The following is an 8,057-nucleotide window of genomic DNA, read 5'->3' on the forward strand; positions in this document are numbered from 1 at the left end:
GTGCCAACTTGGGCCAGTGAAGCAATGTCCTCCACAACTAGACTGAAGAACAAAATGACAGCAACTTGTCTGTTCCCCTTCTCCCAATTCCCCAGCACTGTTCCCATCCCCCCAATTCCCCAATAAAAAAAAATCTTTAAAAAAAAAGATATGATTGATGTTAATGGGATTATAAGCTACAAAAAAATTAAAGGGCTGTAAATATATATATATATATATATATATATTTGTCATGTATATGACAAAAACATAATCTTGGCTTGTAAGTAATTAAAAAGTTCATCTATAATTATAAATCTTAACTGTAAATACTGAAATATTTGAAGTATAGTAAACATTTAAAAACTCATGAAAGTATCACATTCTTTTTATATAAAAGGAACCACAAAGCAATCAGAACACAGTGATCATTAGTCCTAAGCAGACTTCTAAGCTTAAAGACATAATTATTTGGCAAAGTTAGAATTTGAGTATACAAACATTCGTATTTATTGAGCATATACTGTGTGCCAGGCACCATTTTCAGAACTAAAGATACAGAAAGGAACAGAGCAGACAAATCCCTTCCCCAAACCGAGCTTACATTCTTGTGGGGAAGACTAACAAATAAGATTTAAAAGTGAAATGTATCACGTTAGTAGTAAATGCTAAGAAGAAAACTAAAGCAGAAAAGGGAGATTTTGGCTCTTCTGATTCTGTTATTCCCACAAGAGTGTAGGGTCCCAATCCTAAAATGCAAATAAGATATTCTAAAAATAATCAGGACTTTGTCAGCCTAAACTAGAAAGAAAAAGCCAAGGCTCTGTGATGGGCTATGAGTTTTCTGAGAATATCACGCAACTTTGTAAAGGCTTTCAGCTTTTGAACAGAATGAACAGCCCTGTCTACTAGCCTGGTGATCACAGGCTTCTAAACAAGTGTGTCTCAGCGTCAGAGTGTAGTCACAGGGATGGGTGGGATGCAGCCATCCCAGGAGACCTGGAATGTACACAGGAACTATGGCTCCTCAGTTTTCCTGGGCAAAAGTAAAAGGTGAAGCTGGGAAAAACAGGAAGAACATGGGGGGATTCTGGCAGCGGAAACCGGGGTACAGGGCGGAGGTAGACACCATGGAATAGAGCAAAGACCAAATTACTTGGGAACACAGAACAAGAGTACAAGAACATTATGGTGTCAATGGTAAAACTCATTTGTCAAGACAGATCTTAAATTCTCATTGACTGAGCACAGGATGGATGGATCCTAGAGCTGCCTCAAAAACCAGGGGCCCAAAGGCTGTGTGCCCACCACCTGTGCAATGCCACGAGCTGCCTTCCAGTTTGTGCATGAGGATCACAGCCAAACCTAACCGAGGGAGCATCGAGTGACTTTCAGTCTGCAGGTTCTCACCTAGTCCCCCATGTTCACACTTCAGGGGCTAAAGAGGCAGTACAAATTTTCTCACCGATATTCTTCCATCCAGTCAAAGTAGGGTATGTGATTTTTAAATAAACATATTTCAATACAGTATTTTCGTATTTTCACTTTAACATGCAGCCCATTAAAAATAGCTTTCTAAAACTTGCCCTTATTATTATTTTTTTAATCAATTACTCACCAGGTGCCAGAGCTTAGCCTTCTAATGTTCCTCCCAGTGAGGCTCAGTGAGATCTTGTCATGAGGAGCAAGGTGGACAGACACTGGGCAGGGAGGAGTCACTGTTATTAGCAAACTTTAATCACTTTGGTCTCTAGCTTCCTCTTCCTTTCTGAGCAAATAAAGCATAATAAAACCATACAAATATTATTAAGTAATGACATCTACAGAGATGCCAGGGAAGTCCAAAGATGATGAAATGGAAAAGATACAAAATCTCCCTGAATATAAAGTTACAAGTGCTGTTTATACTTCTACAGCTAATGGGAAAATTAATTAAATTACTAAAATGTTATTGTCACTACCTTCATGGAGATCCCCTCCAAATGAGATAAAGAATGTGGTCATTCTTCCATTATGTGTGATGTCTCATGTTCTCTAACAACTTTCTGGATATGATTAATTTTGAGTTCTTACAGTACTACAACCAGAATTTTGAATGTTCTTACTATTTTATTAAATAGTTAAAGGAAAACTAATGTCTTTCATAAGGATAAAAACACTTGCAAATGAAAGTTATCTGTTCTTTAGTAGAAAATAGAATGCAAGTTCAGCAAATTACAGTAAATGTGGTTGATGTACTAATCTATAGCAGTAAGGTTGCATTTATAAAAGTTCCTACTTTCTGAATGGCTCTGGTTCTAGGCAGCCTTCTCAATACATACAATTAACCACTACACCCAAGAAAGATGTTAAAGGTTGTATGTCTACTTAACAGAGTCCAATAGTGCACAAAAGGTCTACAAAAGCTTAATCTTATTCAAAAATATAACAGAAAACTATCCCTTAATTCTGTGGTTTTATTTTTCTGTAAACTTACAGAACTCGAATATAACCCAACTTGGAGATATTTTGTTATGGAGTCCTAGCTCCTTGCTGCATGTCCTTATTATAGAAAAATATCTCAAACACTTTTTCTGCCTCCTCTTTTCACCACCCAAGGTAAAAGAATTATTTCATTACAGACTGACTAATATTTCTTCAAGGGCCCTCATTCTCTTCATGGAACTTTCAGAATCTTCTCCTTAACTTTTCCACACTATCTCTTAGGATACTGCTGGCCAGTGTTCATTAAAATTTTCCAGCATAAACCTACCATATAAAGTACATTTCAATGATTACATATAATCTGAATTTAGTCATCAAACTTTTGGTTTTCAAAAGTACTTTAAAGCTAATAAAATGCAAACATTTCTTGGGCATCACAATTAGATCATAAACACTTTTGAGAACATTTATGCCATATCTATGTAAGCAAAGTGAAGGTTTTGAAATTACCCAGTTACTGGCAGATTTTCTATATAGCTCAGTACGAAGACTTCATGACTTAAAGAATGTCCCCTAGATAATGGATTACTCATTAAAAAAACAACAACAACAACATTGTGACCAATTCAAAAGTTTGCATTTTTTCTTTCCAGTATATTCCTTACCCTTTGAATAAGCAGACATGCATATGCCTGTTTTTCTTATAGCAAAAAGTTTATGATGTTTGTTCATGGGTACTTAAGTATTCTATTTTCTTCTAAACTTGAACTATCTCCTGATGCTATTTTTGTTTCTATGTTTATATTTTTTATTCTTTTGGTAATTTCTCTGAGAAAGGTTATTAAATCTATAGATTTAAACACCATTTAAAATCTAAATATTTATAAATTTGTTATATGAGAATTCTCACTTTTACTTAGGTAGGTTTGAAGCTAATTTTAACTTCAACATGTGTTCTCATGCAATGTATTCCCAGAACAAGAAAAATTACCAGGGCTGTAAATCAGAAACAACACAGTACCAGTTATCCAACAAGATTGCATTACTGCCACTTAACATGTGGTAAGAAAGATATTGCAACATGGCATATATCAACTTTCATCTCATTTCAAAAGTCAATATTTAAACTAAGGGAGTCCAAAGCCAAGACTTTGTGTTGAGAGATTCAATTTTTTTTTTTCTACAACTGTGTGGTCGCATGTCCATTGTAAGTGCTTTGCTGGCTAATGCTTTCCCTATGCACCAATGAGCTTGCTTTCCCATGTTTCTTTGTCTTTTCCAGTCCCACAAATGTTCCATTGTTGGATCACAGGGCTGTTTCTTTAAATACTGTTCAGAGCTGTTGAGTGCCTAAAGATGTGTTTATCATATCGATACTCCTGTGCATAGATGTAAACATGAGAACACACACACACACAATTTACTCTTTCAGTCTAAATCAAAATATACTTTCTTTGAAACATATTCTCCAGGAAGAACACTTCTTGTGTGTACCACCAAATTCAGAAGAAAAAAATCATCAGTGCCATAAAAGTTGAAATGCTTTCATCAAAGTTACTAATTTCCCATATTTCCTCCAATTTATTTCAGTGTTTTTAAAAATGGAGAAAATTCGCCTAAAGAAAAACAAAAACAAAGAAAGCTTATAACTTCAGTATGAAATATCTCACATAACCCAGGCCAGAAAAATAAATGGGTTTGCATGAACTCTCTTGACTACCTAGATCTTTTTCTTTGGTCATAGAGAGCTCACCTCAATTTCTCCAGTGATAATAAATAGTTAACCTGTGTGATAGGCTTTGGACATAGGCTAGCTCAACTAATCCTCACAACAGCCCTGAGAAAGTAGGCGTTATCCCATTTAAAAGTAAGGAATCTAAAGTCAGAGAGGTTTTAATTTGACTATAGACATGCAGAGCTTTGATTCAAATCCAATCTGTCTGACTGCAAAAGCAAGTCTCTCTTTGGCTCTTCTCTATTATCTAATTTTAAAAAATGGACAGAGAACGGTTTAATGGATTGTTCCCCTTGTATAAGTAAAATACAATCTCATTTGAATTGCAGTCTCGCCATATAATGTCCAAAGCACATTTCCGTCTATTTCTCCTAACTTGAGCAATTAAACAGGTATTTAAATTTCAAGATTAATCAATAAGTAAACAATAAATGATAGGTGGTACCTAGAAATACAAGATGAGGGCTCTACAATTAAGCAGATAAAGATAATTGAGGTGACTGATCAATAAAAGACACTCTACACAGTGTTCTCATAAAATGGATTATAATAAGTTCAGGAGGTAAATAACATATATATGGAAAGAATGCACCTTAATATTCCAAAACATTATCAGGTTGTTTAAAGTAAGCAAACTGGGCATCTGGCCAATGTACTTGCTAAAACACGTTCCTGCGTGGAAACGGCACTGGGAAAACTGCATGTTATGTTCTAGTTTATGTGCTGTGGATAATGAATGGGATTGATGCAATAAGCAAAGGAGTAGCTGGAGAAGACTTCTTAGAGGAGTTTGAAGTTAGCACGTGCTTGACAGACATTTAGCATTAGGGTAAGGCAGAGGCAAGGGTACTCCAATAAGAGGTTAGTTATATCTAAGTGAGGACCAAGGGCTGGGATAAACCTGAAACTTTTCAATATACTTACATAGCTGGAAAGAAATGCCGAGAACATTAGGATGAAACTCTCAGTTCAAAGATAAGAAAACCAAGTCCCCTGTGATTCAATGGTCTGCCCAGTCACACATCTAGAGCCAGTGATGAAAAACGCTGCTTACCTGCCTTTGCAGCCAATGCAAATTTCCACGCTAACAGCAGTTTCCATCTGTGAAGTTACCTTAGGAGTCCCGGGGGAGCCAGGGGGAGGGGTTTCCAAACATGGCAGTTCTGCTTGTATTTCTTTTATATATTGGACGTCTGATCAAGTTATTTTTAAAAAACAAGTGTGTTACAAAAAAGCACTCTTCAAGGCTTCATTAGTGAATTAACAAAACTGTTGAGTTCTATGTGATGTGACACACAAATATTAAAGGAAAACAAACAGCCTTTGCCCTCAACTAATTAATTTACTCATCCAATAATCAAGTATTGAGTGTAGGTTGTGTGCCAGGTACTTAGCCATACATCGGGAAACGTAATGGTGAGCAAAAACCTGCGGGTACGGCCTGGGGTCGGTTACACCAAAGGACATTAATCAAATATCACCACAAAGAAATATCAAACACAACTACTATACCTGGCATGAGGGAAAGCTGAAAAATGCAAGGAGAATCTATGACCAAAAACTTCAGTCGAAGGAGTCACTGTCTTAGAAGAAGTGCAGTGACTTTGTGAACCAACTATTACAAACACCAAGTGTTCGATAATAAGGATGCACAGGGCTCTGTGGTAACACAGACCAGGCAGCCATGAGCTCAGGCAGAGGGGGGTGGAAGCCTCACCATGAAGGTGACATTCCTGCTTCATCTCGGAAGGGTTCACAAGGACACATTCTCGGAGGGAAAGCAGGGAGAAAGATGCATCAGACAGAGGCATTGTGTGTACAAAAGGAACGGAAGTTGAGTAGAATTTCAAAAAATGGCAAGCTGTCCTCAAGAACAGAGTACAGAAAAGGCTGTTGTCTCAGAAAAGAAATGGAGTTACAAACACAGTCAAGGGCCAAATCAGACAAGGCCTTGTACACCATGCTATAGATTGTGATTGAACCTGCACAGCCTGCCGTGGAGGTGACGTGGGGTCCCTGCAGGCCGTAATCAGGAATGTGAAAGGTCAGAACTGCATTCCAGACAGCTCACCCAGAAAGCAGTGTGGAAGATAGACCAGAATCGGGAGGACTAGAGCCAAAGCGACCAATCGGAAGCTGCGGCTATTTTATAAGCAAACGGTAACTAGAACTGTGTGTTTCTTAGGTTTCCCAGCATGTGTTGGTATTCAGAAAGCGTGTTAAATAGATTCATTAATAAATGGATAGGAAATAATGTTAGCAGGCTAGAGGAGGGCAACAGTACAAACAATCATAGACGACAAGCCACAATGTTATGACCTGATGCTAGAGGAATCAGATTGAAAGCTTTGATCAGAGAAGGAACATAATGTGCACTGTGTCTAAGAAAGCTTACCATGTTATAGTATATCTGATAAAGGGAATAAATGATAAAAATATAAATGATTTAAGGAAGCTTACAACCAGACATCTATAGTAGTTCAGATATCAGGTGAAAATGTTCAGCCTGACAAGGGACCCATATAAATACAGAAAAAAAAAAGAAAGATAAAAGAGACATTTTCAAAGAAAAAGAAATGAGGTCAATCAAAAACTAGATCAGAGATCAGCCAATTTTGTCTATAAAGGGTCAGATCATAAATGTTTTAGGCTTTGTGGCCACATGGTCTCTGAGTAGCTAGTCAACTCTAACTGTATCAGGAGAGCAGCCACTCACGGCCCGCTACAGACAATGGGAAGCAAATGGGTGGGGCTGTATTCCAATAAAGCTTTATTTTCATAACAGGCAAAGGGTTGATTTGCCCTGCAGACCACAGCTGACTGACTCCAGGACTAGATAGGGCTGGGGAGGGTGTATCAGTCATGCATACATATGCGATAGAAAACCAAGAGTAACAGTGGTTCAATAAGACAGAAATTTATTTCTCTCTCATAAACAAAATCCTCATGTAACAGATTTAGGTATGCCAACTTCACAATTCTAAAAGACCCAATCTCCTTCTATACCACTTTTTCACCATCCTTGACATGTGACTGCGAACTCTTGGTTCTGAGTTCCAGTCATCAGATTAGCAAGCAGAAAACAAGGCTGAGAAAGGGCAAAGCCTCTTCACTTTAAGGACAATCCTGGAACTAATGAAACCTTTCTAATTTGACTATTTGTCTGCTGGCATATAAAAGCCAAAATAGATGACACTTGTTTCAAAGTGAATGGCTAAGTATCTTGAACCTTTATCATTCATTCTCTCTAAACCAGAAAGTATTTTTTTGTTCACCTCTTGTTTGTTGGCCTGTATAAAATTTCTTATTGGCTGAAAGTTACTCAATAAACTGTTTTCCTTCTGTCTGAAGTAATAAAACTATACAACACTATAAACATTTTCCATGTTTAACTCCAAGATATTTGGTTTTTCTGGCTAGAAACAGTAGAGCTTTTGTTTTTAAAATTAAAGCAGGCCCTTATACCTAATTTGCCTCAGAATGCCAAATAGTTTTCTCTTGTTATGTTCTAACATTACTATCACCTATTCCAAAAACACATGGATATATAAGAAACTGTCCCCACTTACTCTGGTTATCCCAGACAATGGTTCATGGACATAAAGTGTCCATTGTTGAAAACCCAACAATGCCCAAAGATAAAGATCTCTTAAAGGTTCTAGCATACAGGACATTTATGCTGTGAAATTAAGTTTAAAGTAAGCACACACCATAATACCACAGCCATATTGAAGATAAGATATTTCACTTAGAGCTGGTAACACAGATACAATTTTCCTTTTATTGAGACATAATTTGACTTTCCTTAAAAGATGATCTATGACTAAAATTGCAATCATAAAACAAAAAGATTCACTAAGTTTCTGGCTTTTCGTATTAGCAAAAAGAGATCAAATTTAAGCACCCCACACAATTCTAC

At 37.0% G+C, this 8,057-nt stretch overlaps 1 protein-coding gene across 4 annotated transcripts in view; it reads right to left on the minus strand.

Annotated features, from left to right (window-relative positions):
• BMPR1B (bone morphogenetic protein receptor type 1B) overlaps positions 1-8,057 on the minus strand; it is a 408,951-nt gene that overhangs the window by 191,174 nt on the left and 209,720 nt on the right. Inside the window, exon 1 of one of the 4 annotated variants that reach the window (XM_019647511.1) lies at positions 1,598-1,650. The exons of the other annotated variants lie outside the window; for them this stretch is intronic. The gene's annotated coding sequence lies outside the window, so the exon portion shown is untranslated. Of the gene's footprint in view, positions 1-1,597; positions 1,651-8,057 lie in introns of those variants that run through there. 4 annotated transcript variants of the gene reach the window in all.

Source organism: Hipposideros armiger, unplaced genomic scaffold (genome assembly GCF_001890085.2).
Source record: "Hipposideros armiger isolate ML-2016 unplaced genomic scaffold, ASM189008v1 scaffold_112, whole genome shotgun sequence".
Taxonomy (NCBI): domain Eukaryota; kingdom Metazoa; phylum Chordata; class Mammalia; order Chiroptera; family Hipposideridae; genus Hipposideros; species Hipposideros armiger.